The sequence below is a fragment of the Microcaecilia unicolor genome, chromosome 4 (assembly GCF_901765095.1).
Source record: "Microcaecilia unicolor chromosome 4, aMicUni1.1, whole genome shotgun sequence".
Lineage (NCBI taxonomy): Eukaryota > Metazoa > Chordata > Amphibia > Gymnophiona > Siphonopidae > Microcaecilia > Microcaecilia unicolor.
Genome location: NC_044034.1, coordinates 231,884,993 through 231,901,721, shown reverse-complemented (window position 1 = coordinate 231,901,721; position 16,729 = coordinate 231,884,993). Strand labels below are relative to the sequence as shown.

The 16,729-nt window shown below is 43.9% G+C and overlaps 1 protein-coding gene across 1 annotated transcript in view; it reads right to left on the bottom strand.

Moving 5' to 3' along the window:
• Positions 1–16,729, bottom strand: part of HERC2 (HECT and RLD domain containing E3 ubiquitin protein ligase 2) — a 921,269-nt gene that overhangs the window by 169,172 nt on the left and 735,368 nt on the right.

Below are 16,729 nucleotides of genomic sequence, written 5' to 3'. Positions count from 1 at the left end.
CAAGTGTGTGTGTGTGGGGGGGGGGGGGGGGGGGGGGGAGGGGACACTGGGGTGGTAACGTCACTTCCACAGCCAGAAAGATTCTGGAACATGCCAGGCTCCAAGGCCCCTGTCTTCCAGGACAGGTCTGTCCAATTCTTCAAAGTACTGTTCATGGAAAGTACATGGAAAAAGCAACAACTACAGCATCAGCTCTGTGTCGAGGTGCATCAAGGCAGATGAATCTCCAAAGTTGGAGAAAGTTCCTCTGGCAATGTCAGCACCACGCCAGTGTACGGGACCTCTCCCGTGGCTGTCTGTTGCATCGATGGGCTGGACCGAGGCTGGCGCATGCACTCTGTAAACCTGCACAGACTGCAAAGAAGTAGTCCTAAAAGCTCCTCCTTGAGCATAGCCCAGATTTCCTCGTGAAGAGTAGTCATCAGTACCAGCTAAGAAAGCGGTGTGCACGCTGCTTGAGTTATAGCCTGAGATCTTGAAGACCTTGAAGGCTCTCAATGAGAAATGAGCTGGAGAGAAGGAGAGTGGTCACTGCGGCATGGACGCTTCCCATGCTGCAGGGGAGGTATGGGCAGAATGCCTGGAGGGAGAACAATGGTGATGCTTCTTAGGTTTTTTATTCTGCAGGTTCCTCAACACATGCAGCACTGATAAGGAGGATGTAGAGTTCTTACCGAGTCCGATGTCAGACCTTCTCGATACTGCATCGGTGTCGATGCCAACACCGATGCAGGCTCCATGTCGAATACTGAATACTCTGCCATGCTCAATGCAGATGCCGATGTTGATGAAGAATCAAAAAGCTTTTCTCACTAGACTCTGTGGGCTTTGAGGGTCCTCGCTTGCATGCAAAGACAGAGGATACACTGTATGTCCCAGTGCTCTGGACCTAAGCACTGTACACACCAGTTATGGGGGCCAGTGCCTGAAATTGTCCTATTGCATCATGTACACTTCTTAAAACCACTCGTCACCCTCATCGACATGGAGAGAAAAAAGGCCAACACTAGGTCAAAAGACTCTATGGCCCAGGGAGCTCAAGTAGTCTTGCACCTGAAAACAGTTGATGCTTCCCGTGGAAAAGAAGGGCTCAGAGGCCCTAAAAGGCCATAAATTTAAAAATGAAAATAATGTATAATTTGAATAACTTAATACTGAAAAAAGAAGAATATGAAGAAAACATGATCCAAAAAAGTGAAGGCACCAAAAAGCAAATGTTTGATGTGGAAAATGATAGACTGCTGGTCCTGCACTCGAGCATCAAGCAGGAAGGTTCCCATTAATGCATAGTGGGGGCACTTCCTCACTGATTTAAAATGACAGTGCACCGCACTGTGCCAATAAATGTTAGATACCATAAAGCAGGCTAGTAGTAAAGAGATGGGGTTTTTTTTGTTTTTTTTAAGCAACATCTTTTCATATGACAATTCAGAATGTAGTGACGATGGCAGATGATTACAGAGAGATGGGTCTACAAAGAAGTAGTAGCAGTCCCAGAAGACTAGAGAAGAGAAGATGTGGTCCATTTCCACAAAAACACAAGGAGGAGGTTGAAAACAACAGGCCACTGGAAAGGAAATGTTGTTGGCCTCTTGTATGGATGCCTAAAAACGATCTCCTAGCCCTACCTGGTGAATCAAATCTAATCCTACTTTTTTATGACCTACAAGAAAGCACTGAAGTACCACGGTGTGTTACCTATGACCTTTAAGGAGAAAGCCACTGATGTTAGAGGCACTTTGGCAGCCGAGGACTGAGACACCATTGTAGCCTGCCTCCTTGCCACATGGTGGAGGCCTTTACTCTGTTGGGAGTGTATTCGGGTAAGTTCCGTAGGTCAGTTCGTACAGACATGTACCTCTTGTGTTTTCCCCTTCCCCCACTTTCCTATCTATATTGTAGTTCATCTTCCTGCTCTCCCTCTGTCTTGTTTTGTCAATCTGTATTCTGTTGTTTTTACTGCCCATTTTAGATAGTAAGCCACTTAGATGGTTCGTCTCATGGACAGGGTAGAAAGCCCCTAATAAACTTGAATGCATGGGAGTGCTGGACCTAAGCAACGAACTGAAGCAGTGCTTCCATGAAATGTGGAGTGAACTGAAAGAAATGCTGAAGGCATTACTTCTAAAAATGGATACTCATCATCAAGATCTAAGGAACTTAAGGTCAGAAGTTGAGGACTTAGAGGTGCATCTGGAGGAAAAAGGTGAGTCCCTAACAAAAACACACTTCAAATGTGATGCGCTGTTGGTACAGTACGAGGAGCTACTTTACAAATTAGATGAGCTGGAGAACTGGAGGCAGCACCACAAACTGGTTCCAGGGAGTGGGGTGGAAGGGTGCCAGAGTATGAAGATTGTAAAAACCTTTATTTAATAGTGCAATCGTTATGCCGCCAACTGCTGAGTGAAAAGAGAAACTGGGCAGTTAAAGCTTAGTAGTTGGCATGAGGGAAAATACTGGGCTTAATTGTTTGTTTGTTTTTTTTACTTCTTGAGTCCTTGTAGGTGTTATTGTTATATATGGAAGGACTGTGAATATGTAGAATGAATGTAGGGGTGGGGATCAGAGTGACATGGAAGATTGCTGGGGTAAGGTCCTCTCAATTTTTCCATGTTTGGGTGGTTCTCTCACCTGGAATTGGAGGGTGATATCTAGTACTGTGGGAGAAAGGGGGAGAGAGAAAAGAGTGGTTGGGGTTCCTGTCGGATGCTTCCCTGGAGAAGATAGTGATTGCAGCTAAATGTACAGGAAAAGAATGTTAAATTGAAGTACAGATGGTATCTCAACTCTGCGCGTATTAGTCACTGGTTTCCAGATGCCTCATAGCTCTGGAGACAAGTGTGGAGTGCGAGGAACCATGGGGCATATTTGGAGGGGATGCCCTAAGCTAATGATTTTTTGGAAGAAAATACAGTATCAGATTGATTGGCTGATGGGTCTGCATATCCCTTGGGATGCGGGGATTTTCTTACCAAATAAGGCTGTCAGCAAGCTCTGGTTAGATATGGCCTTCATGCAGCGAAGCTGACCTTAGCAGTTACTTGGACGGAACTGGGTATTCCCTCTATACTAAATTGGTGGGTTAAATTATGATATATCTATAGGACAGAGAAGTTAACTGCTATCCGAGGAGGGCTGTGGCAAAGTGGGAGAAGGTTTGGGGGGCCTTTCCCGAAAACAAATTAGGTTAGGTTTATGTCTTGAGCTTACTGTTAGGATTTGGAGAATCTAGCTGCACCTTCATTTTGAAAAGAAGGGTAGAGGACCAAAATATGATTAAAAATTGAGTTTCTTGTTCTATGCGGAGAGCAGGCTTATCTTTTGTACACTGTTAATGCTATTGTATGCATTGGAATGTTTAAAGATTTCTTTTAAATTAAAAAAAAAGAAAAAAAAAAGAAAGAAAGAAATCTACAGGCCAGTTACTCTGACCTCTGTGATGAGTAAATGAATAGAAACCCTTCTAAAATAGAGGAATTTGTAGTTTCTGGATTGCAGGCAACATGGTTTTACAAGAAGTAGGTCTGGGCGGCAGAAGAATTAATTTCATTGACTGGTTGACCAGAGAGTTGGCTCAAGGGAGAGATACAGTTCTGTATAGGTGAGTAATGAATAAACTAAGTAACCTTGGTATGGCTCCTAAAGAGACTGAATGGGTTAGAATTTGGTTGAGTAGAAGAGACAAAAGGTAGTGGTAAATGGAGTTTAGTCTGAGGAAAAGGGTGATACTAGCAGGGTGCTTCAGGGATCGGTTCTACATCCAGTTCTTTTCATATTTTTTAAGCGATATTGTGGAAGGGCTGTCTAGTAAGGGTTCTCTCTTTGTGTATGATACCTAAATATACAATGGGTACACACTCTGGATTGGGTAGATAACATGAGGAGGGATCTAGCAAAGCTTGAAGAATGGTCTACAATTGGCAGCTAAGATTTAATTTAAAAAAATGTAGGTCATACATTTGGGTTGTACAAACCCAAGGGAATAGTACAATATAGGAGGATGAAGTACTTCTATGCATGAAAGAACAGGACTTGGAGGCAATTGTATCTGATGATCTTTACTTTTACTTTACTTTACATTTATCTGGCATTCTGCAACATCCTCTAAGTTCTGTGCGGATCACAAAGCAACCAAAAAAACCCAACACATTTAGTTGGGAATATATATCAGTATACTGTATATAACACATTAATCTATAACTTAACCCACAGTTTTTTAAAAAAAGCTTCATGTCACAAAATGCCTAGCAGCCACCTGGGGTTACCCTGCGGCCACCTGAAGGGTCTGCCCAGTCTCGCCTGCACTTGGCTTTGTGCTCTATACTAGCACCCTCCTCCCACCGACTGGGTCCTGCTTGCCTCTGGGCTAGTCTCCCACTCTCAGGTTATTTCCCGGTGATTTCTAGGACACTCCAGGGGTCCCACAGTTCCCAGAAAGCACCCACAGACCCAAAAACACAAACCAGAATTCTTAGTCAGTCCAGGACAGCAGAACCAATAAACTACATAAGGTTTATTGTCACAGAACTTGAACAGAAAAAGGCGAAATCAGCAAGCAATAGCAGGTAACTGGATATGGATCAATTATAAAACTATCTAAACATTTGTTTGCTACCTGGGTAGTACGGAAATATAGCTGCTCACAGGTTATATCATATAACTGCTTACAAGGTCTCAGTACAGAGATCTTTCTCTTTCCGTTCCCTGGCTGAGATTGGGATAAATCTAGTACCTTCAGGTTAGATTTGAAATCCAGCGCCAATCAGAGCCCAGGGCATCAATTCTCACAGGCATGTTAACACTTGTTTCATTACTATCTCACTCCTCCCGATCCAAAAGTGTAGAAGCACCTCCTCATTCTTGCTTAAGTCCCCACTTATTCAGAAATTTCACCCCATCCTCATCCTTTCATACGCAAACACAAAAGAATAACTCATCCCCTCCCCCCTTTCTAAAGACCCTCTCCATTCCCCTTCCCAAAAGTAAATCCCACTATACGACAGGTTAATTAGTGTAACCTATCCATCCCGTCCCTCCCTCTTTTCAAGACCCCTATTATCACCTCAAATACAGCAACAGCCCTATAGGTTCCGAATATTCAAGTTCCTAAACATTATTAATCTAAACTTTAGCATGCATAACCCACTTTCTTATCTGTAGCACTCAGAGCCAGTATTTTCAGCAACCAATACTTGCACAGGTCCATCATGAAGTTTGAACCCAAGTCATTGGTGGCACCTTCAAGGAGGAGAATGAACCTCAGCTTGATCCTGATGTGAGTTTCCCGTCTCCTCTGCCATCGCTGTGAGCTGAACTGAGTCATCTCCTTCATTTACACTGGAAGAGCTTTGCCCTCCTGAGGAGTCCCCACCACCTGCAGAGTTTGCCAAGTTTGAATTTTTCTGACGTGTCTCCTGGGCCTTATGTATACTTGGAGCTGAAGATAAGGGACCAAATCTATTCCATTGACTAAAGTTCATCTTTTGTTAAGCCTCACCTTGATGAGATTTATGGTTCCCTGAAAGGCCTCCCACTCGGCCAATCTTCCCGGTACTTGTGTCCCTGTTTGGAGAAGCCAGTTGTAGAAAGGTTTTAACCTCTTTAGGGGAGGACAGAAAACAGTGCTTGACATCTACGATCACCATCAGCAACACAGGCCCACTTTCGCAACTGGCAAAAGTGTACTTCTCCTACAATTCGATATGTCTAGTGCGTTCGACATGGTAAACCATACAATACTACTAAACATCCTGGAATACTTCGGGATCAGGGTAAACTTAGTTGGATCAAGGGCTTCCTAACCGCAAGAACATACCAAGTGATATCAAATTCGAACACATCATCACCATGGAAACCAGAATATGGAGTACCCCAAGGATCACCATTATCACCGACCCTTTTCAACCTAATGATGACACCACTAGCCAAATCCCTATCCAACCAAGGCCTTAACCCTTACATTTACGCAGATGATGTCACGATCTACATCCCGTTCAAACACGATCCAACAGAAATCACAAATGAAATCAAACAGCCTCCAAATCATGAATTCATGGGTGGATGCATTTCAATTAAAACTCAACGCAGAAAAAACAAAGACAGGCTCATTTTCAAAGTACTTAGCCTTCCAAAGTTCCATAGGTTTCTATGGAACTTTGGAAGGCTAAGTGCTTTGAAAATATGCCTCTCATCCTCTCATCACAATACAACACAAACAAACCCAACATTATAAACACCCCAGACCACACCCTTCCTGTTTCAAACAACCTAAAACTTCTCTGAGTTACAATCGACTGAAACCTCACACTAGACAGCCAAGCAAAAAATACAACAAACAAAATGTTCCTCACAATGTGGAAACTCAAACGAGTAAAACCTTTCTTCCTGAGGGAAATATTCCGCAGCCTGGTACAATCATTGGTGCTAAGTCACCTAGACTACTGCAATGCAATCTATGCTGGATGCAAAGAACAAATCATTAAGAAACTCCAAACTGCCAAAAACACCGTAGCCAGACTCATATTTGGAAAAACGAAATACGAAAGTGCTAAACCCTTAAGAGAAAAAACTACATTGGCTCCCAATCAAAGAACGAATTGCATTCAAAATCTGTACCCTGGTTCATAAAATTATTCATGCCCCAGTCTATATGGCAGACCTCATAGACTTACCAACCAAGAACACAAAAAGGTCAGCACACACATACCTAAATCTTCACTACACTAGCTGCAAAGGACTAAAATATAAATCAACAAAATCAACATATGCATCCAGTTTCTCTCCTACATAAGGACGCAACTATGGAACGCACTACCAAATGTCATGAAAACAATGCACGACCTAATAAACTTCCGGAAATCACTAAAAACCAACCTGTTCAAAAAGGCATACCACAATGATCCAACCTAAACACCTGAACCTTGCAACACAACGAAACTCATACCAGAACTGGACAAAACTTAACTCTCTGTCCTTGACTACTTAATTTACTTTGTAATTCATGCAATACTACTCTGTATTTCTATTACCGGAATTGGCAATCGCCATAACGGTACTATGTAAGCCTGCAAATAGGTGTGAAAATGCAACAAATAAATAAATAAAATAGTCTTTAACCTGCAGGTGTTTCTTGTAGCCCCACAGTTCCTTCCATTTTAGGATTGTCTCCAGGCTCAAGTCTGGAAAAACTCGAATCTCCATGTTGTCACAAAAAAACTTTTTATCCTGTCTAGCCTTGCGAAGAATATGGTCGACATCTGAGAAGCGGAGTAATAAAATTTGTGTTAGGTCTAGGGCATAGCTCCTTATCAGCTCGCTCTATCTCATGGGGGGGGGGGGGGTGAGGAAGGGGGGGTCTCGAAAACAAGCGAGCAAAATCTTATGCACATATTCCGCAATCTGCGGCCCCTCCAGACCTTCCCGCACCCCGATTATTCGGATGTTCGTTCTCCTGAACATGGTCCTCCATGCGATATTGCAAAATACCATCTAATTTCCTTCCTGTACCCGATTATTCGGATGTTCGTTCTCCTGAACATGGTCCTCCACGCGATATTGCAACACACCATCTAATTTCTTTTACATCAGGGAAATGCAATCATTATCACAGTTGCTTCACAAGTGAAGAAAAAGAGACTAATTGCCTAAGGAGCAAAGGAGACAGACCTTGGAGTATTTTAAATATTAGGCAGCTCACTTTAAAGGCAACCTAGCTTTCTCATATTTACTCACATTGTAAAGCAATCTAGCTGTGGTATTTTGAAGAGTTTGCAATTTAACAGAAAATTTCTAAAGAGCGCCATCATATAGGCCATTACAATATCAAGCTGCAATAGAATGTAGGCTTGAATCAAAATCTTAATCTGATCTAAATAAAAATAATATCTAATCTTTCAAAGCTGTCTCATTCTCCAGAAAACATTTTAAAGTAAGGCATTGACATGAGATTCCATAAAAAGTAATGGATACATTCAAACTTTTAACACCCTTAGAAAAGGCTCAAAGACAAAGATCAATTTCTTTTCCAGTCCATTCTGGGTAGTCTTTTCTCAGCCAAAGAAATGTTTTTTTATTTAATTTATTCTCAGGGTGGTATACTGTTGCACAGGTCGATGATTTGAAGGGGTAGTTTGTGGTGTTGTGGGGTAAGTGGAAGTGTAGTTTGTGGGATGGTGAGGCTATTCAAGGGAGTTAATGGTTAGGAACAGTGCAGTTTTGAGTAGGGGGCTGTTGCATAGGACAGTCCTTGAGGTGGGGGCAGTTTGCAAGGGATAGTTTTTGGAGTGAGCTGTTGCAGGAGATAGACGTTTGGGATGCAGTAGTTTGTGTGGGAAGCAGAAGTATTTTTTGGGTGGGAGTTGGGAGAGTAGACAACAGGGAGAGGCAGTTTCAAAGGAGCAGTTAACTACAATGATTCAAATGTTTGCTACTGAAGCTAGAACTTCTTTTCCCATAGAAACGACTGGTTACTGTCTTATGTAATATTTAAGTTCTTTTCTTGCTTTTCCTGTTTTTTTATTATTGCATATCAACTTGATCTGTGAGTCAGTGAATGGCGGTATTATTAAAAATAAATAACCTAACTTAAATATACCGGGCCATTTTGTTGGGATGAAGTGAGGGGGGGGGGGGTCTTTTGGGGTGATTGGGTCCATTTCCAACTTGATATGTCTTTTACTGATTCTTTCCACATGCAAGTTTCATCCCTTTCTGCTATAGTTCTGGAGAGTTATTTTGCCCCCAGAAATGATAAAGTGGATGGAACGGCTTCCTATGAGGAAAGCTGAAATGGCTTGGGCTCTTCAGCTTGGAGAAAAGACGGCTCTGGGGAGATATGATGGGGGTATATAAATAATGAGTGGAGTGGAACAGGTAGATGTAAATTGCTTGTTACTCTTTCCAAAAATTCTAGGACTAGGGAGCATGCAATGAAGATACAAAGTAGTACATTTAAAATGAATCTGAGAAAATATTTCTTCACTTAATGTGCAACTGAACTGTGGAATTCGTTGCCAGAGAATGTGGTAAAAGCAGTTAGCTTAGAGGGGTTTAAAAAAGGTTTGGATAGCTTACTAAAAGAAAAGTCCATAAGCCATTATTAAATGGACTTGGGAACATCTCTGCTTATTTCTGGGATAAACAGCATAAAATGTATTGTACTGCTTTGGAATCTTGCCAGGTATTGTGACCGGATTGGCCACTGTTGGAAACAGGATACTGGACCTTCAGTCTGTCCCAGTATGGCAACACTTATGTACTTATGACATATCAATCAATAGACATTCTCCACCCCATTGTACAAACCTTTCGAACTCCACCAAAGTGGGATTTTTTTTATAAAAAATAACAAATGAATGTTCACTTTTATACCTTAACATGCTATAAATACAAACTAGCAGTTCTTACCTGCAGCAGGCATTATAGGGTACACTGTGAATCTCCAACCCATCCATTTACAGAGCCTTCACTAACAAACTTCCATTTTAGCTCATCTCCTGGAATTCGCAATTCCACTGGACCAATCTGACCATTCACGACCTATTCAAGTAGGATGCCATGAAGTGAGATATATACTCAGTCGAGATACATTCTGCATAAATTTCAAAAAAGCTCAACTAGGAAAGAGAAGTAATTGACCCTAGTGAAGAATGCTTAAAAAACCCTTTAAAATCTCAATTTTGCCTCAAATCATTAGCTTACAGTAAGCTCTTACTTACCTGTAGCAGGTATTCTTTGAGGACAGCAGGCGATTAATCCCACATGTAAGTGATGTCACCCACGTCGCCCAATGTGGAGCATTAAAAAAAGCTAATATTGCTTTAAGAGCACGCGCAGAATGGCATCAAACTCCAAGGGGAGGAGGGAGGATATGTGAAAATGAATGGCCCGCTGACCTTGGAGAAAATCTGCTACAGGTAAGTATTTTTGCTTTCTCCGAGGACAAGCAGAACATATTCTCCATGTGGAAAATCCTAGCTACCAGGCTCACCAAAAACAACCATCATTGGTCCATTGGACCTGGAATGGTAAGGTCAAAATTAACATGAAACTACATACAAATGTGTGAGAGTGTAGCCTGGCACACAGCAAAATGGCCTAGCGGAGTGGAGTGGATTTAGACCCCAAACAAATTCTGCAGTACGGTCTGTCCAACAGACTATCCTGTCAGGTATCCTGTCAAGGCAGTAATGAGATGTGAATATGTAGACTGAAGACCCTATTGCAACCTTACATATTTCTCCAAGGGAATCTGACCTCAAGTGGGCTACCCAAAACCGTCATGGCTCTGACATTATGAGCCATGACACGACCTCAAGAGTCACCAAGCCTTGATATAAGTGAATGAATTAAAATCTGCCAGCCAATTTGAAATGGTGCATTCTGTGATGGCAATCCCCATCTGTTGGGATCAAAATAAACAACAATCTGAGTGACTGTCTGTAGGGCCTAGTCCAAGTAAAAGGCCAATGCTCGCTTGCAGTGCAAGGTGTGCAGTGTACTTTTGCAGGATGGGCATGATGTCTGGGAAAAAATGTTAGAAGGACAACTGATTGGTTCAGAAGGAAATCCGACACAACCTTAGGCAGGAACTTAGGGTGCATGCACAGAACTACTCTGTTGTGATGAAACTTAATTAAACTCTGGAATTCATTGCCGGAGAACGTAGTGGAAGGCGGTTGCTTGGCAGAGTTTAAAAATGGGTTGGACGGTTTCCTAAAGGACAAGTCCATAGACCGCTACTAAATGGACTTGGGAAAAAACCACAATTTCGGGAATAATATGTATAAAATGTTTGTACGTTTGGGTAGCTTGCCAGGTGCCCTTGACCTGCATTGGCCGCTGTCAGGGACAGGATGCTGGGCTCGATGGACCTTTGGTCTTTTCCCAGTATGGCATTACTTATGTACTTAGTGTAAGGTGGATCTGCTACTAGTGCCTGAAGCTCATTGACCCTGCAGGCTGAATTAACAGCCACCAAAAATAAGATCTTCCAGGTCAAGTACTTCAGATTACAAGAATCGAGTGGCTCAAAAGCTTTCAACAGCTGGGTGAGGATGACGCTGAGGTCCCACAACACAAGTGGAAGCTTGACAGGGGACTTTGCCAAAAGTAAACCTCTCATGATGCGAACAACTAGAGGCTGTCCAGAGATGGGCTTAAACGGTGATGGTAAGCACTAACTGTGCTAAGGTGAACTCTTACAGAGTCGGTCGAGACCGAGACTCAAAGATGTGTAGAAGCAGGTCTGTGTAGGGCAAGAAAGGGGATTAGGGCCTTACCCTCACATCAGAAAGCAAACCTCCTCCATTTGAAAGAGTAACACCTCTTACTGGAATCTTTTCTGGAAGCCAGCAAGATCTTGGAGACACCCCCAGGAAGATACAAGGAAGCAAATTTTAAGCTCTTAACATCCATACTTGAGGGCCAGAGACTGGAAGTTGGGATATACAAGAGATCCCATGTTCAGACGTGCTCAGGGGTGGAAAACACTCTGATCTCCAAGGTTCTTTGGAGAACTCCAGAAGAAAAGGGATCCAGATCTGCCGGGGTCATTATAGAGAGATCTGGATCATGGTTCCTTGGTCTAGCTTTATTTCCAGCAAGGCTTCTCCACATGAAGGATGGAAGGATACACATACAGAAGACTGGTCCCTCCAATGAAGGAGGAAGTCATCTGAAGCTAGCCTTTCGTGGGCCTTGAGCCTGGAACAGTACTGAGAGGCTTTGTGATTGAAAAACCGTGGTAAAGAGATCCACTGAAGGAGTGCTACATACTCAGAGATCTCTCAGGCAATGCCCATGCTGAGGAACATTCATGTGGTTGCATGACCCTGCTCAGTCTGTCGGCCAAGTTGTTGGATCTGGCCCACCAGGTAAGTGTCTTGAGGAGCATCCCATGCTAGACTGCCTTTGCTGTTTTCTCTTTCTAAGTTGGCGTTCCTTTCCCTTCTTACTGTGTTTTATTAATTTTAATAGTTAACTGCTTTGATTTTATGATAGCGGAATAACAAATGTAACTAAACTTCCCAGTGCCACATCCGCACCGCATCCTGACACAGTGGGCATGATCCAGTGCCCCACTGTTTGTTGGTGAATGAGTACAATTTGGTTAAACAGCCAATCTCTGAAAGCCTTTAGGTTGATGTGGAGATCTATCTCCTGGGCTGACCAAGCACCTTATGTGAAGCTCGTCTAACTGAGCTCCCCAGCCCAAGTGGGATGCATCTGCATCAGTACTCTCGGAGCTGAAGAATTTGGAATAAAAGTCCCATAGTCAAATGACATCTGTTAGGTTCTTGAGGCTCAACACCACTGGGAAGCTAGGGTTCACTGGGTCCACTCTCATGTGAAGACGTGCCATGGGCCATGACATGGACAGTGGAGGCCATGTGGCCTAACAGCCTCAACATCATTCGAGCTGTGACCTGCTGGCTGGCTTGGATCTAAGTGTCAAGGGCGACAAGTGTTCACCCTTGGAACAGGAAGAAAAGTCAGTGCCTACTGCATGTCTAGCAGCACTCCTATGAACTCCAACTGAATGAATGGGATGGAGATGGGGCAGTTTAAAACGAACCCTAGGAGCTCTACACCAGAATAGATCTCCGTATGGACTCCTGAGCACTTTGACATGCTTTTCACCAGCCAATCGTCCAGATAGGGGAACACATGGACTCCCAGTCTGCGTAGCAACACTGCGACTACTGCAAGACACTTGGTGAAGACTCTAGGACATAAGGTCAAAAGGCAACAAGTGACCTGCCGCCATATGCCACCCCGCCTTCTAATTTAAATGCCTAGAAATATATTGTCTAAATTTCTCCCCAAGGATTTTTTTTCCTGCCACAGTGAGATGCAGCCCATCGTTACAGTATAGTCTTTTGTTTTTCCATGTATTGCCCATCCTCCTGTGTACCTAAATCCTTCTTGGTGACACCAGGCTTCGAGCCAGCTACTGAAATTCTCAGTACTTTGCAATCTTTTCTCTCCCTTTCCAAAGGTAGGTAGTACTTCAGAAAAAGCTATTGTTTGTACCAAAGGTTTTAACCCCTCCCCCAGCTCCTGAAAAGCTCTCTGCACGGCAAGTGGGGTATTACTGGACAAATCATTTGTTCCCAGGTGGATAACAACATCAGTGTTTGACTCCTTAGTTTCTTCTTCTCTGATTACAGAGATTATTTGCTTGGTAGTCCTTGTAGCTGAGGAGCCTGGAAGGCATTTCACTTTGCATGGCCCCTTGAACTGTGTTTCAAAGTTAATGCCTCTAGTAATGGAATCCCCTAGTAGTTTCCTGGTATGAGTTTCAATATTAGTGCTTTGGGGGTGTCTTTTCTCTTTGGGCACCTTCATATCTTTCTGTTCCACCTTCATTGCTTTTTATTCCGCCTCAGTTCTATTTTCAGGGACATCACAAAATTCTGTAGGGGCAAAACTTGTGAGGGTGGATGACAGCTGATGAGAGATGCTTTTGGTGGTATCTGCTGTCAATGCAAAGCGTAATCGAGACCGACTATTTGAAGAACCCACTGGTCGGAGGTTACAAGGGTACACCTTTCCTGAAAAAACATTCAGTCTCCCCCCAACTGGCAGGTCGTCTGGGATGATCACTTTTACTGTGGCTATGTTCTGCTGCACCAGTCAAAGCTCGTCCCCTGCTTTGACTGGTGTGCTGGTTGGGCTTTGGGCACATGCTGTTGACAAGAATGAACATGCTGAGACTGAGCCTGTTGAGGCTGGTGAGAGGAAGGGGCATATATATGTCTCTGACCTGCCCAAAAATCTGCTGGATGAGGAGGAAGATGTCCGGCAGGAGAGAATATCAATGGTGTCACTGTATTTCTTGTGGAGGTCTGCGATCTCCTCCACCTTGTCACCAAAAGGATACCCCCCCCCCCCCCCGGCACGTAGCATCCGCCTACCTCTGCTGGCTATATGCTGGGCAGAGATCCTGGATGCCACATCAAAGATGTCATAGGTCTCCCTGACCAAGAAGCTTTTGACACACCTTCTACTGCTTAACCAACTGGCGAAGAGATTCGGCCTGCTCCTGTGGCAGAGAATCTACCAAATCAGACATACTGAACACCAAGTTCTGCAAGTATAGGCTCATGTAGAGCTGGTAAGATTGAATATGGCAGTTGAGCACTGAGGCCTGAAACATCTTCTGCCCAAAAGAATCCAGGGTTCTAGCTTCCCTGCTGGAGGGGGGGGGGGGGGGGGGCTGAAGCATATTCCCTAGAACTGATGGCTCTTTTGAGGGCAGATTCCACCATCAAGGAGTGATGAAGCAACTGGGGCCTATCAATCCCAAGGGAGCTCTGGATCTGGTGCATCATGTCTATCTTCTTAGGAAGGACAGGGACTGGCAGAAGGAACTCCCAGTTCTTCACCTGAACGTCCTGCAGGATTTTGTGAAGTGGGACCGTCACAGCCTTTATAGGAGGGAAATCGTAGTCCTGGACCTCAAACATTTCAGCCCTGGGCTCTTCCTCCATCTCTAAATAAACTGGAATGGTAGCCGCCATTTCCCTGACAAATGATGGACAGGAAAGGTTCTCAGGTGGATATTTTCTTCTTTCCTCATGAGAGGAGGGGTCAGGTGGGATACTATAAACTTCTCATCTGAAAAGTACCGTGAATCCTCATCAAAGTCCCATTAGTGCACCTCATCGGTGTCAGCAAAGAACTCCTCATGGGAGGACCGAGAACAAGTCTGCCTCAATAGAGAGGAACCACATCCTTGAGATGGGCATCGAGGTGTCGGCTCCACCCTCCACTCCAGCAAAACTTCCTCCACCGTCAAGTGGGAGCCAGCACAGGCGGCTGTTGCCACCTCAGCTGCATGCAGCACCAGCTTCGGAGACCTCTCTGCAAGCTGAAGGCCTAGTGGGGCAGCAACAAGAGGCATGACAGGCGCAAGCACCCCAGATCTTGGCCTTGCCCGATGCTGGTCATTGACGCTTCTCGGTGCCAAAGAGGACGACGTCAAATCCTCACATTACCTCAGGGTTGGGTCCAAAGTTCTGCATAGCAGATGGCATCAATGCACACCCACGCCCAATGTCCGAGACAGGCCTAGCAGCCATGTGGACCGATGCAATTCACGACATTGACATCAACGATTCAGACCAGGCTCCAAAAAGTTTATCTTGATGAGGCTCTCTGGCCATCTGGGTTCTGTTCTTCAAGTGAAGACACAGAACACAGCTGGAAGGGGTATATTCAGTCCCCAAACACTGAAGACACAAAGAATGAGTGTCTTTGCTAGAGATGGTTCTATTGACCCGGCTACAGCGTTTAAACCCACTGGGAATCTTTGATGACATGGAAGAGAAAATAGCCATGGCCAAATCAAATGGCTCGATGGTGCCAGAAAAAAAGCAGCAACGCACCCAACAAAATAGAAAGAACAGTCCCAACCACAGCTCAGGCCCAAGAGGCCTAAAGAGCGCAAAAAATAAATAAATAAAACAAAAGTGAGGGGAAAAAACCTAAAACAATAAAGGAAGGCAAAAAAAATAAAAAAAAGGAACCAAAAAGAAAAAAAATAGGAGAAAAAAAAATCTTCAAGGGAAGGCACAACTCGTTTGAAAAATTGTACTCATGCACCAGATGGTGTGAAGAACTGTGAATAGCACATCCTCTCCTCACAGTGGATGAGAAGAGAGTGCTGGTCTCGCACTCTAATGGTGGGTGGGAAGGCACTTGCGCATGTGTAGGGACGCTGTGCGTGTTTTTAAAGCAATATTAGCTTTTTTAATGCTCCGCACTGGGCAACATGGATGATGTCACCCGCATGTGAGAATATGGCCTGCTTGTCCTTGGAGAATTAAGTTTTAAACAAACTTATAACCATCAAAAACCTGTTTAACAATCTCCACTTGGCACTTCTATCTCAATCCTCATCTTTCCAGCTGAGTTTCCTTTGAGATATATCTATCATCTCACACAATATCTGTTAGTATTAATCATAGTGTGTAGATATACATCAGGCTTGTCCAATTTCAGTTCCTGAAGGCTGCAAAGCACACCAGGTTTTCAGGATATCCCTAATGAATATCCATGAGAAAGATTTGCATACTACTACATCCACTGTATGCAGATCTCTCTCATGCATAGTTTTTGGGGATATCCTGAAAACCTGGTCTGCTTGCAGCCCTCGAGGACTGAACTTGGACAAGCCTTATTATATAATGTCCTTACTTCCTCTTTTCACGATTAAACATTTTATAATGAACTCCCATTTCATACCTACTCACACTCTCAGTCTTCCTTGCAATCATTCTCTATCCCTCTCTCCAAGCCCCAGGATGAATCTTTCTACCCTTTTGAATGTTTGTATAGCAAAATTTGCAAGATGCTGTATCCCAAATCTGACTATTTTATTAATGTTGTCACTTGGAAAGGATCAATACACAAAGCGAATGCTACATACCTGTAGAAGGTATTCTCCGAGGACAGCAGGCTGATTGTTCTCACTGATGGGGTGACGTCCACGGCAGCCCCTCCAATCGGAAACTTCACTAGCAAAGGCCTTTGCTAGTCATCGCGCGCCCATGCGCACCGCGCATGCGCGGCCGTCTTCCCGCCCGAACTGGCTCGTGTTCGTCAGTCCCATATGTAGCAAGACAAAGACAACGGAAGACAACTCCAAAGGGAGAGGCGGGCGGGTTTGTGAGAACAATCAGCCTGCTGTCCTCGGAGAATACCTTCTACAGGTATGTAGCAT